Source organism: Pongo abelii, chromosome 11 (assembly GCF_028885655.2).
Source record: "Pongo abelii isolate AG06213 chromosome 11, NHGRI_mPonAbe1-v2.0_pri, whole genome shotgun sequence".
Lineage (NCBI taxonomy): Eukaryota > Metazoa > Chordata > Mammalia > Primates > Hominidae > Pongo > Pongo abelii.
This window is the reverse complement of record NC_071996.2, coordinates 70,765,473-70,787,673: the sequence shown is the minus strand read 5'-3', so window position 1 is coordinate 70,787,673 and position 22,201 is coordinate 70,765,473. Positions and strand designations below refer to the sequence as shown.

Sequence of the window (22,201 nt, the reverse complement as noted above, 5' to 3'; positions counted from 1 at the left end):
TCCCTTTTCAGCCACATCTTGTCATTTCCAGTCTCAGGACAGACTCTCCAGCCAGTGGGAACCTTTTGCAGTTGCTGAAATGCCTCTTCTAGGCAAGATTTCCCTCTGCTTGGAGCACCATTCCAAGACCCTTCCCTTCCATTTTTCATCTATATAGCAAAGAGCTCTGTCTCTTCTTTTGAATATTGCCCTTATTGAAGTATAATATGCATGTGGAAAAATGTACATATTAAAAGTGTATATCTTGGTGCATGTTTATGAATTGAACACACCATGTAACAAGCACCCTGACTGGGCCTCCCTTCTCATACCCTGAACAAGTGATTTCTTGTCACACAAACAATCTCTGCCTCTAGAGCCCCCCTCCCCGCCTTGCCCTTCAGGCTCTGTTGGGTCTTTCGCTCCCTGGCAGTTGTCATACTGTCTGCAAATTGTTTTTTCCTTGCCAGCCTGGCTCTAGACTGTTAAGTCTTCCTTGAGGACAGGGTCTCTCATCTCCATACCCTGCATGTCATAATAGATATTTAATAAATGTTTTCTGGATGAAGGTCTGAGTTTTGGGGATAAGTACTCTTTCCCCACCTTGTGGAAGAGGGACATTGCCTGGTGTCTAAAAATTTGCCTCACTGGATCCTGAGGATTTGATCTTGCCTGTGGTTAATGATGGTGCTTATTTAGTTGTGTTTGGGCCAATCAGCTTAAAGGGCTCTGTAGAAATTAGCTCATTAATCCTCACAGATCAAGAGTAAGCACTTTGAGTGCGTCCACCTGCCTGTGTTGTGGAGGTAGGCAGGCAGAGGCCTGGCTCTCCTGAGGTCTTAGGACTGAGAGGTGGCCTTTCTGGCTGGATTAAAGGACCCAGAGCTCCCTGTCACAGTTCTGGCATCCGTAGACATTGTAGGGTGGAGTGGGGAAGTCCCAACACTGCCCTTCAGAAGCTCTAGAGCTTTCTTTTCTTTTGTATATCAGTGATCTCTCTCTTGCTGTTCGTGTATTTATATATAACACTCACCTTGAAGTTCTGTGGAGCCTCTTCCTGTGTAGGAATCAGGGCTGCTGGAGACGATCAGGGATGCAGGTGAAACACAGGAGCAGAATTGCAGAACAAGTGGCTTTCAAAGGTTGTTAGGATGGCAGGAGTTCTATTTTTATAAATTATAAGGGACTGACATGATAGGATGGGTGTGGTACCTGCTAAGACCATAGAACCGGGTCATTCTAATAGATGTTATAATTCCTTTACAGTGTACTTTTTGGGAAAGTTTTTTTTTTCCTATTTAAATATAATTCTCCATGTAATCATGTGAAGTCATACATTTTCCTCTAGGATAGTTTTGTTTAGATTATACCAAAACAGCTCTTAGTTGAAGTGATTCAAGTGTTTCTTTTTTTCCCTATCTGCCATTAATTGGCCACGTTTTTGATACTAGACAAGAATTCAATATATTAATTAAAAAGGCATTTCAGACTTGGCTTAACTGAAGAGCAGAAGAGAAATAAAAATCCTTTAGAGAATGGATTGGCAGTACTTTATTTCTAGAGTCAATTTAGATAAATACTTTGGAATCCGATGTTAGTAAATGATATATTTCACGTTTCTTCTCACTTGCCAAACAGTTATTTGAGAATAAACTCTGGCTTAGCTTTGAGAAACTTCTTGGACATTGAGGATTGAGATTAATTGACCTTTTAAACTGATTGTGTATTTTGATATGTGGGAAGACATTTTAAGATAGAAATGGTAGAGACCTCTACATTCATATTATCCCTGACTTTATTTTCAAACTTCTTCCAGGTAAGTGGCATTTAGTATAACTCTCAGAAGCCTAGTAGTGGGGGTGCTCATGTGATTCTTCCCTTAGGTAAAAAATACACATTTTATTGACATTTATGGGTTTAGGTTTCTAACCTTTAGTTACCACTGGACCTATTTGTCAGAAAAAACTAGATGGAAAGTATAGGGGATGACTTTCTGCCCTGTGAATGATAGATCTTCATTCGGGGAGTATTTTGGAAGCCAGTGACCTGTGACAGTTGTGAGACTTCTCATAATCATTCTGTGGATGGTTGGGGTCTTAGAAGAAGTAATGATTTTGTTTTGAACTGGTTGCATCAGTTTGAACCAGAGTTTGTACTAAGGGTATTCCAACTGCTTTATTTCCTACTCTGTTTAGTCTGGGGATTGAAAAAGGATTACATTTTTTGGGGGGGGATGTTGGGGCCTATTGACCTATCCTGTGTAGCTTAGATTTTAATTTGAATCATCTGGTTCTCTTTCTTTCTCTCAGGCAATGTCACTATCTCTCTTTGTTTAATTATGGGGTGACTCAAGAAAGCAAAGGAAGAGGAGCAGCAGACGGGGTTTCCTGGGGAAGGAATGGCAGGTCATGGCTGGCTTTTATAAGTAAGTTCCTAAGTGAGAAGTGGCACAAGAATATAGAGAGAATTAGGAAATTTAATTTTAGAAGAGACGAAAGGAAAAAAAATCCATCCCAGCTGCTTTGTCTTGTAACCGAAAACTCTCTAATGGCCAAAGTTGAAGAAACTTGCCTATGGTCCTAAAGTCCTTAGAATCCCAGGCTCCAACCCTTCATGCTAAAAACTCTCAATAAATTAGGTATTGATGGGACGTATCTCAAAATAATAAGAGCTATCTATGACAGACCCACAGCCAATATCATACTGAATGGGCAAAAACTGGAAGCATTCCCTTTGAGAACTGGCACAAGACAGGGATGCCCTCTCTCATCACTTCTATTCAACATAGTGTTGGAAGTTCTGGCCAGGGCAATCAGGCAGGAGAAAGAAATAAAGGGTATTCAGTTAGGAAATGAGGAAGTCAAATTGTCCCTGTTTGCAGATGACATGATTGTATATCTAGAAAACCCCATTGTCTCAGCCCAAAATCTCCTTAAGCTGATAGGCAACTTCAGCAAAGTCTCAGGATACAAAATCAATGTGCAAAAATCACAAGCATTCTTATACACCAATAATAGACAAACAGAGAGCCAAATCATGAGTGAACTCCCATTCACAATTGCTTCAAAGAGAATAAAATACCTAGGAATCCAACTTACAAGGGACGTGAAGGACTTCTTCAAGGAGAACTACAAACCACTGCTCAATGAAATAAAAGAGGATACAAACAAATGGAAGAACATTCCATGCTCATGGGTAGGAAGAATCAATATCATGAAAATGGCCATACTGCTCAAGGTAATTTATAGATTCAGTGCCATCCCCATCAAGCTACCAATGACTTTCTTCACAGAATTGGAAAAAACTACTTTAAAGTTCATATGGACCCAAAAAAGAGACCGCATCGCCAAGTCAATCCTAAGCCAAAAGAACAAAGCTGGAGGCATCACACTACCTGACTTCAAACTATACTACAAGGCTACAGTAACCAAAACAGCATGGTACTGGTACCAAAACAGAGATACAGACCAATGGAACAGAACAGAGCCCTCAGAAATAATGCCGCATATCTACAACCATCTGATCTTTGACAAACCTGACAAAAACAAGCAATGGGGAAAGGATTCCCTATTTAATAAATGGTGCTGGGAAAACTGGCTAGCCATATGTAGAAAGCTGAAACTGGATCCCTTCGTTACATGTTATACAAAAATTAATTCAAGATGGATTAAAGACTTAAATGTTAGACCTAAAACCATAAAAATCCTAGAAGAAAACCTAGGCAATACCATTCAGGACATAGGCATGGGCAAGGACTTCATGTCTAAAACACCAAAAGCAATGGAACAAAAGCCAAAATTGACAAATGGGATCTAATTAAACTAAAGAGCTTCTGCACAGCAAAAGAAACTACTATCAGAGTGAACAGGCAACCTACAGAATGGGAGAAAATTTTTGCAATCTACTCATCTGACAAAGGGCTAATATCCAGAATCTACAATGAACTCACAAATTTACAAGAAAAAAACAACCCCATCAAAAAGTGGGTGAAGGATATGAACAGACACTTCTCAAAAGAAGACATTTATGCAGCCAAAAGACACATGAAAAAATGCTCATCATCACTGGCCATCAGAGAAATGCAAATCAAAACCACAATGAGATACCATCTCACACCAGTTAGAATGGTGATCATTAAAAAGTCAGGAAACAACAGGTGCTGGAGAGGATGTGGAGAAATAGGAACACTTTTACACTGTTGGTGGGACTGTAAACTAGTTCAACCCTTGTGGAAGTCAGTGCGGTGATTCCTCAGGGATCTAGAACTAGAAATTCCATTTGACCCAGCCATCCCATTACTGGGTATATACCCAAAGGATTATAGATCATGCTGCTATAAAGACACATGCACACGTATGTTTATTGTGGCACTATTCACAATAGCAAAGACTTGGATCCAACCCAGATGTCCAACAATGATAGACTGGACTAAGAAAATGTGGCACATATACACCATGGAATACTATGCAACCCTAAAAAAGGATGAGTTTATGTCCTTTGTAGGGACATGGATGAAACTGGAAACCATCATTCTCAGCAAACTATCGCAAGGACAATAAACCAAACACCACATGTTCTCACTCATAGGTGGGAATTGAACAATGAAAACACGTGGACACAGGAAGTGGAACATCACACTCCGGGGCCTGTTGTGGGGTGGGGGGAGTGGGGAGGGATAGCATTAGGAGATATACCTAATGTTAAATGACGAATTACTGGGTGCAGCACACCAACATGGCACATGTATACATATGTAACCTGTACATTGTGTACATGTACCCTAAAACTTAACATATAATTAAAAAAAAAAAAAAAAAGAATCCCAGGCTCGTGATTCTGCCCTAATTCAGTATTTTCTTCCACTTATATCACATTGTTTCCTTGTTGGTGTAAAGGCAGATGTTAGAGATATTGACCTGGGACGGGCCGTGGTGGCTCATGCCTGTAGTCCTAGCACTTCAGGAGGCCGAGACAGGCAGATCACAAGGTCAGGAGTTCGAGACTAGCCTGGCCAATATGGTGAAACCCCATCTCTACTAAAAATACAGAATGATTAGCTGGGCATGGTGGCACATGCCTGTAATCCCAGCTACTCAGGAGGCTGAAGTAGAAGAATTGCCTGAACCCGGGAGGCGGAGGTTGCAGTAAGCCAAGATCATGCCACTGCACTCCAGCCTGGGTGACAGAGTGAGACTCCGTCTCAAAAAAAAAAAAAAGATTATTGACTCAATAAATTTTAAAGCACTATTAAATTTTTTTTTTTTTTTTGGTAGAGATGGAATCTTACTATGTTGCCCAGGCTAGTCTCAAACTCCTGGCCTCAAGTGATTCTCCTGCCTTGGCCTCCCAAGGTACTGGGACTACAGGCATGAGCCACTGCATCTGGCCTATGACTCAATTTTAATAGAGTAAAAATATGTCTGAATAAATAAATACAGTAAAAATATGTAGGAATCAGTAAAAATCTTATGTCTTTAGGGGCATTAAAATGGTTTTTATTTACTTATATTTATTCATCAGGGCATGTTTATGTAACATGTAACCAGGTTATATGTAAACGTACAATGTCTTCATTTCAGCCATCACCTTTTGCCTGGTCTATTACAGTAGATTATGTTTTTAATCTTTGGTTATAATCTGTCAGTGAGGTGGAGGTGTGTTGTAAAGTAAGGTCGAGGAACAGGAAGTTGAGGGTTGAAGAAAAGTACGTGAAATAGACATACTCCATGACTGATCATTAGTTGGAGGGAGGTGGTCCCTTATGTGGGGCTGATATTTTATAACAATCAGAGCAGCAGCAGTGTTCCCAGAAGAAAGGGGCTAGCACCACACTGTCCAGCTTGGTAGCCACTAACCATATGTGGCTATTTACATTTAAATTAATTAAGTAAAGTTAAAGAAATAGGATACAATCCTTCGGTTACGCTAGCCACATTTCAAGTGCTCAGTAATGAACTGTGGCTACGACTGCCTTACAGGATAGTGCAGATACAGATTATTTCCCTCATCACAGAAAGTTATATGGGGTGGTGCTGGATGGTAATTTCTCGGAAATGTTCAAAGACTGGCTAAATACTATTATAATGGCTGTAAGTAGTATGAGGCCACCTTTTAATAACATGCAAAGGTATTGCCACTGACTTAGTACAAAAAGGAGACAGGCATCACCTGATTTTTAAAAAATGTTTTGTTTTCACTCTGTGCCTATTTGCAAGCTAGTCAATTCATCTCTTCAGAAGAGTATTCTTGTGTGTGGTGAAACAGATATCCCTGTCGACTTAGGAAGATAGTTTTGAAGTATAAGTTTTTATCTTACTGACTTACCTCATTTTGGAAATGTTCTTGTGATGACTAAACACAGATTCTGTCCAAATGAAACTCAATATTTTCAGAAATATCAAAATGTGTCATTTCTTAAAAAAGATCATTTTAGAGTCTTTGGGTTGGATATCGTAGTCAGAATCACTTCAGTTTGCCGCCTTTTATGTTATGAAAAAGGGACTGATTATAAGGTTTAAAAAATGAAATTACAAAGAAGTTCTGAAATTAACCCTAATTAGGAAAAATAATACCAAAATTAATTTCAGTCACTTAAACGGTGAATTTGAGTCATAGTCCCTTCTTTTCCTTTGAGTTAGAAACATTTTGGTATTTGAATGAGTCAAAGATTAATAGTTTATCCTAAGTTATAGATCACAAAGCAAGTAAAACATCATTTAAGCCAGTACCTTAGTAGAAATTCTAACTCAGCAAGCACTATTTGGGTAGGATACCTGCTCTTTTGGGAGAAGGAATTAATGACTGAGGGGCGGGAAAAAAATCTGTAGGGAGATTAAGTGAGTTTAATTTTGGGCAACTCAGGAACAGTGTGTACTTTCTCACATTTAGTGTCCCTTGAGTGACCGGAGCTGTAACAGAGAATGTTTTACTATGTAATCCCTTTAAAATTTTTCCTTGTATATGCCCTTTCAAGTTTCTGAAGTCTTAAACCCAGTGCCTGACCTTAAACACGAGTTGTTGTGGAAACATTTTTAATGTGGCACCTTTCCTGAGGAGTCGGGTGGCTGAAATAGGACTAGGGAAACGTGTTTCTGTGTAGTTTCAAAATGTGATCATTGGGATGAACGTAAGAATAGTAATATTTTTGGCATAAGTCAGGATCGGGGCTAGAGTGTTTAGTAAAGTAAATACCCATCAGTTGTTTAAAAAGTGACGATCTCTGATCTCTAGGGCCAAGAGATGATGAGCTTCTCAGTTCATCTATAGCCATTTTTCTGTTGGTCTTCATAAATGCTGCAAGACTTTCTGAAGGCTACAATTTCATGTCCTGTTCTTTTTTCTTTTTTTTTTTGAGACAGAGTCTTATTCTGTCGCCCGGGCTGGAGTGCAGTGGCGCGATCTCGGCTCACTGCAACCTCTGCCTCCTGGGTTCAAGTGATTCTCCTGCCTCAGCCTCCCGAGTAGCTGGGATTACAGGCACCTCCCACTACGTCCAGCTAATTTTTTGTATTTTTAATAGAGACGAGGTTTCACCATGTTGGCCAGGCTGGTCTGAAACTCCTGACCTCGTGATTTGCCCGCCTCGGCTTCCCAAAGTGCTGGGATTACAGGAGTGAGCCACAGCGCCTGGCCTTCATGTCCTGTTCTTTAAAGCCCATTGGAAATAGATAATATAGGCAACTTTGTAACTTATATTTTTGCTTAAACAGTCTTTATGGAAAAGGAGGATAATTGAAGTTCCAGTGACTAGGACAGGTAAAAGTTACAGTTGGATGCTCGTTTTGTTCGTCTATCATATTAAAAAATGAAATTATTTTTAGCCATATGTAGTTGCTTAAAATTAAATATTTCCTTGTCTTTTGGAGATACCTGGAAGAAAGGGAGTGACAAAAATAGGAAAGATGATCTTTATGAGGTATGACTGACCTTAAATTAATCATATCAGAATTTTTATATACAGAAAGTGTTCTTTCCTTCAGGGGGATGTGTGGGAGGGTGTCCATTTTTACCTTATAGCTACATTTTATTTTAAATGAAAACTTAGATCTTTTGCCGCAAGCAGGCTGATGTTGCCATCAGAAGACTACGTGAAAAACGTGACGGCAAGTGTGTGATTTGTGACTCCTGTGTGCGTCCCTGCACTCTGGTAATGTGATAAGTGTAACTGTGGATCTTACCAGGGTCACTGTGTGGTCTGTGGAGGTCCTGGAGTCTCTGATGCCTATTATTGTAAGGAGTGCACCATCCAGGAGAAGGATAGAGATGGCTGCCCAAAGATTGTCAATTTGAGGAGCTCTAAGACAGATCTCTTCTATGAACGCAAAAAATACGGCTACAAGAAGAGGTGATTGGTGGATGGCCCCTTCCTCCCCCGACATCAAGCTGCTGCAGCTGCCAGAAAAGATGCCTACTACTACCAGCAGAGAGGGAGCGGAGCCCAGAGCATCACCAGGAGTGCCTGCTAGTATACTGGCACTTTGCCACCCCTCCTCTCCCTTCACCCAGACACATGGTAGGGATTCTTCACAGAGCACTCTGGCACACTGTATCAGAGAAAAATTGATAGATTAGTTAGTGGTTTTTCTTGAATTTGAGAAGCAAAGATCTGTTCTCCATATTGATATGTTCTCCCTCAACCAAGATCTTCTAAAAAGAAATAATATTTTAGTCTTCTGTTTGAGGAGTTGACTGTGAAGCTACACCCAGTGAAAAACATGTTCTTGCAGCAGCTCTGGTGGCAGCTGTCCTTGAGGAACCTTCAGTGTGTGGTGGGAAGCTATCAGAATAAGAAATGTAGCCATTTAACACTTAACCATTTAACATCTTTTAACACTTGTGCTGGTGTCATGTTATTTTCCTTCTGAGAAATTGGAAATCTTTTCTGTTATTATGTTAATAAAGGTGGTGGTTATTTTCTGGTAAAAAACAACAGCAACAAAAAACTTAGCTATTTCTATCAGTCCTCCTATGAAGAAATGAGACTAATTTTCTAAGGTGACATTAATTTGCTTTTAAAATACTTCCAAAAATGTTTTAAGCAGTGGTATTTGTATTGGAATAAGTATGTAACCTTACAAAATGACTCTTTAGCATGACAGTGCTGTTGTTTACCGTCAGTTTTGTTTACTATTATTTGTAGTAAATTCTGGATCACTATTTCATAGAAGTGATAAGACCAGGACTTGGTTGGAGATTACAGTGAGCTGTTGGCATAGAGGTAGGGATTGCAAAAGTAAAAGCTGATGGTGGCTGAGAGGAGTCTGGTAGGGTGGTGGGTGGGATTCTATAGTCAGGTCTGTGAAGCCAGGGAGAGAATGGATGGGCTCATTCCGAGGCGAAGACTGCTACACAGCAGCAAGAGACCTCAAACCTGAGCAGGCCTGAGAAAGGGGGAGAATAAGAACTTGGGGGCATTTCCAAGTTTACAATTTGCAGGACTTGACAAGGGGTCAAGGCAAGGGAATTGGTAGGGAGAGTGTAATTTTTCCAAGGATGATTCAGCAGCAGCCTCTTGTTGAGGTAGGTGCCTCTTTTGGAGTTTTGCCAGCAAGGGTGCCTCTGACAGACTGAAAGGCTCGGTTCTCTCATCATGGATTCTGACAGTACCTGTATCAGCTATCTATAGCTGTGTAACAAAGCACCCCAAAACTTAGTGGCTTAAAGTAAGGACCATTGTACTTGCTTATAATACAAATTAGCGATTTGGGTTTGGCTGGGCTGGGCATTTCTTCAGTTTGGGGTCAGACCCATGGTCAGCTTGGCTGGGGCTCTCTTTTAAGATGATCTCACTCGCGTGTTGGGTGGTTGGTGGTGGCTGTTGGCTGGCCCTCACTTTCCACTGATTTCGCATCCTGAAAGAAACTTGCCTGTACTTTGTTTCTTGGCGGCAGCAGTGTTCTAAGATAGTGGGAGTGGAAGCTGCAAGGACTTTTGAGGCCTAGTCTTGGAAAGTCACACAATGCCACTCTGCCACATTCTGTGGGTTAAAGCATATCACAAGGCCAGCTCAAATTCAGAGGGAAAGGAAATAGATTTTTCTACTTTTTGGGAGGAGTGGTAAAATCCAATGGCAGAGGGATATATATACAAGGATGGAAGGAATTCTTATTGCCATTTTGCAAATTCCTTGCCACAGCAGCTCAATTTAGCACAAGGAAGATGAATATACAATGTTTGTCATTCATCTAACTTGTTTTTCACATGTGTTAGGGGAAACTATTACCCAACTACCCTTGTGTACACTCTCGTTGTTATAGTGCCATTGATTATAGGTTTCATAGACTAATTTGCTGTATGAACTAAGCATCAGACTGATTTTTGCTATAGAAGTGGCTTCAGGAGTGTATCGCTTGCTAAACAATCTAAAGATGTTGATTCCAATGTGATATTTGAAGGGTGAGGGAGGGTGTGTGTGTGAATGCTGATCCTTTTTTAGCCTTGAGGTGTTTTATTCCAGACTGACTTTCTTAAAACTCAACACCACATTAAAAATATAGATTGTTTGCCTGCATATGTATTTGTTTCTCCTGCCACCTACAAGTCATGAGCTAGATTTGTCACAGCCCGAAAAATAACACGTTGTCTGTGCATCACTCAATTTAAAGGTAGATTTTTGCTTAATTAAGAAAGTTTCTTTACTTTGAAGTCAATCCAGCAATATTTTATTCCCTGTTTCACAGTTTTTCAAAAAGAATTGCTAGCCTATTAGGATAGAAATATTAGAAGCTTTGTAATAGTTACTGACAGAATTACAGAGTTTGCCCCTCTTCATTTTTTTTTAGTTCTTGTTTTAGTTTTTTTTTTTTTTTTTTTTAAGTTTAGAAATGATAGAAGGAAGGGAGATGTACTGTTACATCTTTTACTTTTTTTTTTTTTTTTTTTTTTGAGTCAGAGTCTTGCTCTGTCACCCAGGCTGGAATGCAATGGTGCGATGTCAGCTTATTGCAACCTCTGCCTCCTGGGTTCAAGCAGTTCTGCCTCAGCCTCCGGAGTAGCTGGGATTACAAGGCACCTGCCACTACACCTGGCTAATTTTTGTATTTTTAGTAGAGACGTGTTTCACCATATTGGCCAGGCTGGTATCTTGGCCAGGCTGGTCTCAAACTCCTGACCTTGTGATCCACCCGCCTTGAACTCCCAAAGTGTTGATATTACAGGCGTGAGCCACCGCGCCTGGCCTATTTTACCTTTTATTAAGTTGTAAAGTCTTTCTGGTAAAAGCCCTTATCATAAAATATTATATGCTTTTAGATGTGGGAAGAGGGCTAAGTGTTATCTTTATAAAGTTAGAGATTTAAAGGCTAAGTGACCTGTTTATTACATTGGAAGACAGGTCTGGATGTGGGATTAGAATTGTGGAGTGCCCTTCCCGTGGCTGGCCAGGGTTCCTTTCTCATGTAAGGAAGAAGCACTGAGGAAAAGATGTTATCTGCGTCTCTGAGGTTATTAAAAATTCCAAGCTTATTTTATTTATTTATTTATTTGAGATGGAGTTTCACTCTTGTCCAGGCTGGAGTGCAGTGGCGCAATCTCCACTCACTGCAACCTCTGCCTCCCAAGTAGCTGAGATTACAGGCATGTGCCACCACGCTAGGCTAATTTTGTATTTTTAATAGAGATGGGGTTTCACCATGTTGGTCAGGCTGGTCTCAAACCCCTGACCTCAGGTGATCTACCTGCCTCAGCCTCCCAAAGTGCTGGGATTACAGGTGTGAGCCGCCGAGCCTGGCCCTATTTTAAACTTCTCAAATATTATGCAAACAATAATATAAGGTCATTGTAGAAAATTTATATAACACTGATGAGTGAAAAGGAGGAAAAGTAACCTCATCACCCAAGGCTAGACACTGTTTGAATTTTGATGTAGGAGTATATATTTACATGTCATAGGACTTTAAAAAAAAAGTGTAAACTGATATTTTTAGAAATGTCTACCTTTTTTGTATTCCCAGTACTTTCACATTTAATTTGTTACAGCAAGTAAAATAAACTAGTCTTAGATTAATACTTGCTTGGCAAAAGTGATTTTTTTTCTTGAGATTTTGGCATACACTGATAGACAAGCATGCCTTATGATTACTGCAAAGTGTGTAAGTGTATTTTTTCTCATACTTAAATGTTTTCAGAATCACGGAATACATCTAATACAATCTACTCTTAATGTCTGTGTTACGATTTAGATTTCTTAGGAGTATCTATTATACTTTGCCTTTTGTCTTCCAGATACTATTGGATCACCTTGTTCTGATATTTGGCACTTCGTCGATTGGTAGAAAAATCGTTTTGGCCAGGTGCGGTGGCTCACGCCTGTAATCCCAGCACTTTGGGAGGCTGAGGAGGGCGGATCATTAGGTCAGGAGATTGAGACCATCCTGGCTAACACGGTGAAACCCTGTCTCTACTAAAAATACAAAAAATTAGCCGGGCGTGGTGGTGGGTGCCTGTAGTCCCAGCTACTTGGGAGGCTGAGGCAGGAGAATGGCGTGAACCTGGGAGGCAGAGCTTGCAGTGAGCTGAGATTGTGCCACTGCACTGCGAGACTCCGTCTCAAAAAAAAAATAAATAAATAAATAAAAAAGAAAAATTGTTTTACAAAAAGTTCTGGCACAGAGAGAAGTTAAGAGTCAGTAACTTTCTTACTGTTTGTGGATGTGTTTGAACAGAGTAGTGACTTGGATTTCATAGTGACTTCGTATCAAACCTAGAGCTGGCAGCGTGAGGATTTTCTAGATGAGTTAAATATGTGGTATCTTTTTGTAGGACTAGCTATGTGATTTCATGCGGATGTGGGAGAAATGAATAGGAATTTAATTTGATGATATGAATGTTGAATTTTGTGGTCTTCTAAATTTTAAGGATTTTATAGTATTTAGAACAAAAGGACAAAATAGCTTTTGGCATGACTAGGCTTTATTTAAAAAGTTTTTTAAGTTACAGATGTATAATATTTGTGAATCAAGTAGATGAAAATAACTTCCAACTTTCATTGCCCAGAGATGGCCTGTATGGCCAGTTTGGTGTGTATCCTTGCAGATGTTTTTCTGTGTATACATCTACATAAAGATTTTTCCAAAATGTAATAATTTTACATGTCATGTGGAAACTATACATATTGTTCTGCAATCTGTAAATTTTACTTCTTCAAAGTAGTACATATATTACTTGGGTATTTTACTCCTGTATATTTTCTGTAAATATTTTTAGTAAAGTATACACATTATAAATATTCACAGCTGTCATTCCAGGCCATTTCTCAGAGATCCACCTCCTTTAAAAATGCCTATTCTGGATCTATTTCTATTCTATGAGTGCAGCTTAATTTACTTAACTAATTCCTTTATTGATGAACTTATTGATTGTTTCCAAGTTTTTATTATTTCTGTGGGATAGATATCCAGAATTTCCGATGGCCAGGGCCAGTGGTATTGCATTTATACTTTTGATAGATACTGTGAAAATTTCTTCCAGTTGTACTAATTAAATGCTAGCTTACTTGCTCCCATTACTGACCTTAAAGGTAAGAGGGAGTTATAAGTGAGAAGGCATCTTGCCTTATTCCCGATTTGACCCAGACCTAAAATATCTAAGGTCGGGAGAAAATGGTGGGTGGGGTGAGGTGGGGTGGGATGGTTGGGTAATTGTGGATTGGAAAAGAAAAAATTATTGCCTCAGTTTAGGGAATGAAAGTTGCATCACTTATGGTCTAAAAAATGAAGTGTGATGAAGTTTATTCGTATGAGCAAATTTATGGAAAGATTTTTTTGATTTGGTGACAAGTCTGGATTATAGAATATAACAGAATTGGTTAATCTGCCCTTTAGGTTGTAAGGAACAGGGACTCACTAAAATTACCCAAGTAATGGGGCATTCTTTATAAAGATAGATGTGGGAATAGGGTGACAGGAATCTCATCCATAATCCTGGGTTTTCTAGCATCCCTGGAAAAGTTGAGGGTCTCGGTCTTGGGAATTGCAGTGAAATGTCTACGTTATGGACTGGGAAGTGGATAAGACCTCAACAGCAGGAAATTTTGGATCCTCACTATTCTGGATCCTCTAACCTTAGTGTAACCGGCCAGTCAGCGTGTGTTTGCTTTGCTCATGCCCACCTGCTTCTCTGGCTGTTTTTACCTGGCTTTCTTATCTACTATCTGTGCATGTCTTCTCTGTCATGTCATTTCTACTTAGTCAGAATTTTGGCTCATTCATAGCTCCTTATGGCCCATCCAGCTTCTCTCTCCTTTCCCTGTTAGCCACAACTATGGCTGCTAATTGCTGGATTCTGCCTTTATTTCCCAATCTTAATCCCAAAGATTGAGAATCTAGTTTTTAGCGAGTCCCTTCATAGAACACCTGACTGCCCTAAACTCAGACACCCTCCTTGGAGAAGGGTGTAGCATCGGAAGTTCCTGCCTGGGAAGGAATCACAAGTGTGGCAGGCACCACTAGTGAGTGTTTTATGTAATACTGCTCTTAGGTAAGTAACTGGTCACGAGACAGAGACGACATGTCACCCCAATCAGCAAAATGTAATCCTGATCTAATGTACTTTCTTTGTTAAAATATATACTTACAATGTGTTTAAAGAGCAGCTTATTGTTTTGAGTCAATAAATAACTTTCTTCCCTAGGAAGAACCTCTCTTTTCCCTTATGGATTGTAAATCGGGAAATCTTATGCCCAGTTTCAGTTGTAAATTGTCTTAAATTCTGAAATAATGATATCCAAATCCTGAGATATGCTCTGGTCTTGCCTTTTCTGCTGGATTTAAAGTACTATGAAGTAGCTCATTCTGTTTATGTAATGGTGATAAAATTCTGAAAAATATACCTGGAACCTGATACTCTTTGAGGAACTAACTTTCCTATGTCAGTAGTTTTATCAGCAGTATCTTCTCCATGAATGTTGAGAAGAGAATCTGATCCTCCCAAATTTTATGATGTATTTGGTGGTCCAGTGTTTCAGAGATGCAAATTTGTTAATATCCTCTGGAAGATTTCTCAAGGTTGCTTTGTTTTCCTCTTGAGGGTCACTATTAAGTATCCCTTTTTTCCCTGTTCTCTTCCTCCTGAACCCCATTCTGCTTCACTTTCAAAACGATGGCTAGAGGGTTGAATGTGTCAGTGATCATGAACTGCTGAGTCCTAAACTTTTGTGTCTGTGTCCCTCAGAACCTCAAAGGGCAGTTTCCCTGTGACTTTTTAAAATGAGAACTACGTTCATAAAGTGCTGTCTTAGTTTCAGATCACTTGAAATGTAATCTGATTTGAGAGGCAGTGTTTAAGCTCCTGTTTACCAAAAGGCTGTTTTGATTATCATTTTGCAGGAATTGTTGCTGGGTAAAAGACAAATGAACAACGTACTCAGAAGAGATGACCAAATGGTCTGATTTCATGTTGGAAAGTTTCTACTGGTGGTCTTGAATCTGTGTTTTAATCTCCTTAAAAATGCCTTTTTAGCACATAAGCAAAATTAAACATTATTATTTTATTAAAAACTATGCAGTACTTCTTATTAGTTAGGAGAAAAATCTCTTAAATCCTTTTCGGTAAGGACATGTGTAATTTAAGGCTTTCATTTTGACAGCCTGGTTTCAGCTGACAGGTATGTTAATCTCTATTTGATTGCTTTGGTGAGGAGTTGAAAATCACCTAATGCCTGGCTTAGCGTGCATTTGTAAATGCGCTTTCTTTTGGTTTTCATTTCATGCAATAATGAAATGAATTTTCCTACTGTTATTTTATTATAGGTTGACGGTTTATCTGATTACCAGATTTAAATAAACACTTGAACCATATTCCCTTTGACTATGTCCCCTTGTTTATCCTTTTTTTTTTTTTGAATGCTGATGGGTCTTTATAAGCATTATTATCAGTACATATGTATGTATAGAACCTCTTCATCAGTTATCTTGTAGCATAACAGTGCTCTAAGAAAGCGATTTTTTTTTTTTTTTTTTAGTTTAAGAATTTCCTATTCTTTTCTATTTTGGTTTAATTTTCATTACACTCTTTTCTTTCTCCCCTTCTAAGTGCCAAAGTTTATGTGAATATGATTATATATAGAACATATGACTATATATAATCTTTTTTTCTTTATGTTTACAGAGGCAAAAGATATATTTGTGTGTTTATGTGTATAAAGTAATACATGACAAAAGGAAAATTATATGTAATAGAAGTAATTTGACTCTGGGGAAAATTTTACTTTATGTTCTGAGGTAGAGTAAGCTTTAGAAAAAATATTCAAAGTCAAAATTCTGGGAGGGGTTTTTCCTCCATACCACGAGGACTTTTAAAAGCAATTCAAGTCGACCAGATAATTCTGATACAAACACTTATGGAGCACCTGCTGTGTGCCAAGGACTGGACCAATTACTCAGCATACTTGATGCCTGATCCTTTCCTCATTCCTGCGAGGGTTGGTGTGATTATCTCAGTTTTACAAATCAGGAGGCAGAGACTTGGATGATCACAGTCTGTTGAAGGTCACACAGCTGGATGTGAACCTAGTCTTGGCTGTTTGCAAAGCCCTCACCCTTGCTATGGTCCTCTTTGCCTCCTCTATTTTTGCTGTCTGACCTAGCTTTACGATTCTCAAACTTCAGGATAAGAAGTGAATTTCTTTTTCTTTTTCTTTTCTTTTTTTTTTTTTTTTTGAGACAGAGTCTCACTCTGTCACCCAGGCTGGAGTGTAGTGGCACAATCTCGGCTCACCGCAACTTCCGCCTCCCGGTTCAAGCAATTCTCCTGCCTCGCCCTCCCGATTAGCTGGGATTACAGGCACGCGCCACCACACCCGGATAATTTTTTAGTATTTTTAGTAAAGACAGGGTTTCACCATGTTGGCCAGGCTGGTCTTGAACTCCTGACCTCAAGTGATCCGCCTGCCTCAGCCTCCCAAAGTGCTGAGATTACAGGCATGAGCCACTGCGCCTGGCCAAGAAGTGAATTTCTAGAAGAAACGTCCCTATTTTTAAAGTAGCATCACTTGGCAACTCCAGGCAGACCCTGGTTCAGAGCCCAGTGGCATCATTTGCTAGCTTTGTGACTAAGAGCCAGTTACTTGGCCTCAGTGTGTTTTGTGGTGTTTCAGCACCAAGTCTGGACCATCATATTGGCCTTGCAGAGTTGTTTTAAGGATTAAAGATCATGAATGTGCAATACATAGTAAATGACAATGATGATTATGATAATAGCGGTTAGCACTGAGGAGTTGTTATTACTTGTCAGCTCCTGGGCTAAATGCATTTCATAGTTAGCTCATTTAGTCCATACAACAACCCAATGGACAGGTATTATTGTCTCTGTTTTACGTGGAAAGTACTCAGTGTGTGAAGTCTCTTGTTATTTATATTTTCCATATCAGTGTACCCTTCCATTGGTATGGCTAATTGAGAATTCACAGACTAGAGAATTCACCGTCATTCAATAAACATTAATTAAGCACCTCCTATAGGGTAATTAAGATAAATAAAAGTTCTCTTTTCAAACCTTATATTTTAGTGATTACTTTTTACCTATTTATCCTCTAACTGCTTTTATTTGTGGCATTAAAAAAGGATTAATCTTATGGTAGCTTAAGCACTTAAACATTTCACATACAGGGAAATCATGAACGGAAATGCTTACATTCCAAACTACTTTTTATGTGTCTTCAAAATAATTAATGCTACTACATTGGTAAAAAGGCTCAGAAGATATGAGGAGATGAGGAATCTTCTAAAAATACCCTCTACTACTCCTCTCATTCTTTCTTCCATCACACAAAGTACCTAAAAATGCAATTGATAAAATAAGTTGCATAAAGCAGCAATCCTCATGGCCTGTCATCTCTCCAGAGCAATGATGGGGACATTGGGAGGTTTAGAAAAGTTATTAGCATTAATGCTAAAGTGCTGACAGCTGAAAAGAGCACAGAGGAATTCTGGCAGTGGACTCACAGTTCATTATAGCAGGGAGAGAGATTCCCACACCAAGTGAAAACACTGTAGGGTTTCGCTCATGTGCTTCCCACCATTGAAACCAGACTGGAATATTCAGCCAAAACAGCAGACTGTTAGACATTTAAAAGAAGGAAAAAAGATGCAAATACACTACTCTAAACATGCCTGTCATCTCTTGGCTGGTAGTGCAAGGCGTTATGTGGGTTAGGAAAGTTCTTCCTTCCATGTTAGAGAAAGTGAAACCATACTTATTAAATCATGAAACAGGGTGGGAAGAGTGGAGAGTCTATTCTTTAGAAAGACCTGAGCAACTGTGAGCTGGCTGAAGGTCAGAATTTAAATCTCCCTGCTTTTTCTTGACTAGACGATGGGTTAATTATCCTCCATCTCTTTATTCGGTCTTTGTTGCGCTCCGGTGAGTGCCAGCGTTGCTACATCTTGGTGATCCAAAGAAGAAGCGCCCTTTGTGATCTGACCTTGAGGAACTTGGAAAGTCTGCAGGAGAGAAACAAACAGGGAAATGATTATACCCTGTGAGGTAATTCTCGGGTGGAGGTGTGTAACTAATCGTTCCATCTCCAAAGTCCTGTCTTTCATCAATAGCATGTTACATAGTTGTACTGTTGATCCTAAAGGAAGGGATTTCAATTCCAACTTGGAAATTCCAGGCATCCACTCTGTCTTGCAGACTAGTTGTCTTGTTCCAAGATAGACTAGTAGTGAGAGACAGGACTAATGTTTTCATACAACTTTGCAATTTTGTTCATAAAAAGTTTTTGAAGTTTAGTGCTGCCTATGCAAACATAGGTTAAATGCTAACCCTAACTGAATATACATGTAAGTGTGTGTGTATTTGTTTTTTGATATGCATGTATTAACATCATGTTCTAGCTTGTATGTAAACTCTGAACTCTGAGACAATCAATGTTTAAACTTTCAACAAGGAAAAGAAATAAGGAAAAGAAACAATGGTTTTTTTGTTGTACCCAGTAACTAAATTTACCATTGTTCTAAGAACTCAAGAAATGACCACAGGGTGTGAATTTAATCGAGTTGTGCCTTTGAACAAAGGTATCCTGGTTATAGTGGAATTTTTTACTTCCTATCATCCTGCTCATGTGTTCACTTGCCTGCCTCTTCTGAAATCACCAGCAGTTCAGTATTATTTAACCAGGTAAATGAATTATTGCAATGCAAAAGAAACTGACCCAGGAAACAAAAGGAATCACCATTATTTCTGACTCTATCTTCTAGAACAGCATTCGAAGCCAAAGATTTCTACCTTTTACTGGAAAAATACTAAATGAAGTGACTGACTTTAAAAAAAATGACCCCTGCAATGCAGCCTAGATTTAATTGAAGGTGGTATTTAACTGAAAGTGAGGGCAGTGTGTATAATCTTAATCTCCTCAGTTGGACACATGTTCAATTATATTATCTTTGACAAAAAGTTTTTATTTCATCCAGAAGAAACTAAGCAAGCATTTAATGGAGAACTGTTAGGAACCAAAATTTCCCTAGAAATATTGCCTTTGCTTTTATGGAATGTTTTTCTTGATGGAATTGAAATGACTTACCTTTGATTTTGACATCTCTTTTGGCGTTGACTATACATGCCATCTCTTTGGGAGAGGAGAGCTGTATCCATGTTGTTAGTCATCTCTTCCACCTATCAGTGCTGTATTAATCACTGCTCTGCCAAGTACTTTTTACATGCACATCTCATTTAATATTGATATCAAGCCAATGAAGAAAATGAAGCTGAAGATTTGAAATATTTGCTAGGGTCAAATTGAGTTTCTCGCTCTCCAGAGTCTGTAAATCCCATCTTAACCATTATGCTGTGCTGCTTAGAGTGGTTTTCTCTTTGCCCCAGGAGAACTCTCACTAGATAAACCAACAGCATTTTCAGTACATGTGTGTTGCTTCTCAGCAGAGAAGTTCTCAGCTTTGTTGGGCATTTGTTGCTGTTGCTAATTGAGTTGTTTAGTTTCCTTTCATTATTGGCACACGCTTGTGATCCCAGCACTTTGGAGGCTGAGGCAGGAGGATCGCTTGAGGTCAGCAGTTTAAGACCAGCCTAGGCAACATAGTGAGACCTTTATCTCTATTTATAAATGTATATATTATTCACATTAAAATTTGTTAACAAAGAACAACTTTGATTATCATCATTATTCAAATACTCAAGCAAAGGAAGGCTCTTCATCTCTTTCCTTGAACAGTACCTCATAGCATGCCATTATGTTTCAAGGTGCATTCTACAGTAAGATGAGCAAATAATGCTTGGATGATAAAGTTTAAAGTAAACTTGTAAATCAAAATTTGCAAAAAAAAAAAAAAAAAACTAGATGAAAGCAAGAAAAGTAGGTTAAAGGAACTTGATGTCTCCTTTTGAATATCAAGGTAACTTGTCAGGGCCTGGAAGGCGTCTATCAAGTTGTGAACACTGTCTCATCTTTTTAAATGGTGATTCTAATAAATGGCTTTTTTAGTTTCTAAACCTGGACCATTAGACAACACTGAGATTGATAGGAGAGCAATTGTGAGACCAGAGTTTTGTTGCATTGAAAGGAGTGCTTGCTTGCCCCAGACCACTTGGAGAGAAGGTCAGGAATGGGTTAGATATGTTTTCTTTTTCTTTAGCTAAGGGCATCTGTCTGACTGGCATTGGGTTTGGACAATAGAGGGATAGAGGAGACCTACACACAACTCTCTCTGATTTAGTAGGAGGGAAGGAAGTAAAAGAAGTCACAGAAAAGCCTCCCTCTCCCTGAGGAAGTGGACAGAGTTAGAGACCTCTTCCGTCCAGGGTAGGAAGTCCCAATAGTGCCTGACTTATTTGTATACTGCTCGGCTTTTGAGCAATAAATTGAGAGTTAAGTGTATGTGGAAAGTATCTGAACACACCGAAAATATCTGAAGTTTTTTTTTTTGAAACAGAGTCTCACTCTGTCACCCAGCCTGGAGTGCAGTGGCACAATCTTGGCTCACTGCAACCTCCACCTCCTGAGTTCAAGTGATTCTCCTGCCTCAGCCTCCCGAGTAGCTGGGATTACAGGCGTGAGCCACCGCGCCTGGCCCCCTGCCTACTTTTTAGAGTGCTATCATCTCACTTTTTCTTCCTTAATATACAAATTATGTGAATATTTCAAGGTTCAACCTAAATGCCCACCCCAAATTCTTGATTCATATGATTCTTAGGGAAAATCACCTGTAGCTGTGTAATGTAGCAGCTTGGGCATAATTATAGCTTATTTCCTCTGGTAGCTTTTTAAGTTCCAGAAGAATCAAAAGCATGCCTGTCGTGAGTTTTATGTAGTAAGATTTAACACGGTTCATACCACTAGTTGGGAGCTGGTTGTTATTTGTTGAATGGATGCATGAACTTCTGTCAATCTTTTGATTCTTCTAAAAGCTTTCTCTGTGTTTAATTGAGGCTTTCCCCATGTCTTTTTCAGAGTCTAGACCTTTTGGAATCTGCTTTTATTTCTTACACTTGATTTTTTTGGGGGTGGGGGAGGAGCGTATTCTGTGTTCTTCTCTTTGCTCTCTATGGCTGGAATTACTTTTGGAAAGATGTGACACTGTTTCGATTTTGTCTCTGAGCCTTTTTACTCAGACAAAATCACAGGAGTTTCTCTCAGGACAGTCATGTTCTTTAGGTGACTTGGCCCTTGCTCTAGCAAACCTACCTTGGTTGAGCGTTTGGCTAGGAGAAGTGGGAGAGCAGTTGACACAAATACTGCTGTCCTATGACCTGACCCTGGTATGCATGGTGCTGTGCCCTACGGTCACTATTTTTGATGGTAGGACTTTGTCCAGTCAACTTAGCGGAAAAGATCATACATGTTGAACACTGCAAAAGTGAACTTTCCCAAGATATTCTTTTGGGGAATTTTCTGAGCTTTTGTGGTTCTTTACAAGTTACTTGTCTAATTTGTACATTCACCTCTGCTGTCCCATGGGCCTTGGCAAGTGACAGCTGCAGTGCCGATGTTTCAGAGTAGAGAAGCTTTGTTAGAGCGCGGGGTTATCTGGGAACTCTCTTCCAATTTATGTGGTCTAGTTCTGTTTAAATTCTTTCTCCATTACAATTCCCGTTAGCAAAAATTATGCCAGTAATTTCCATTTATTGCCTCCTTAATGGTGACATGGTGTTAAAAGTTGTTTATATGATCCTACATATCTTAGTACTTTCAAAATAAAGAGACTTTTAGTGATTTACTGCTAGGAGGCTATTTCTGTCTAAATCATGATAACATGGACGTGATCTTAGA

General features: G+C 39.3%; 1 protein-coding gene and 1 pseudogene across 1 annotated transcript in view; both read left to right on the top strand.

Annotated features, from left to right (window-relative positions):
* Positions 1-22,201, top strand: part of STK39 (serine/threonine kinase 39) — a 300,756-nt gene that overhangs the window by 7,384 nt on the left and 271,171 nt on the right. The gene's annotated exons all lie outside the window — the stretch shown is intronic.
* On the top strand, positions 6,033-20,287 carry LOC103889976 (PHD finger-like domain-containing protein 5A; annotated as a pseudogene).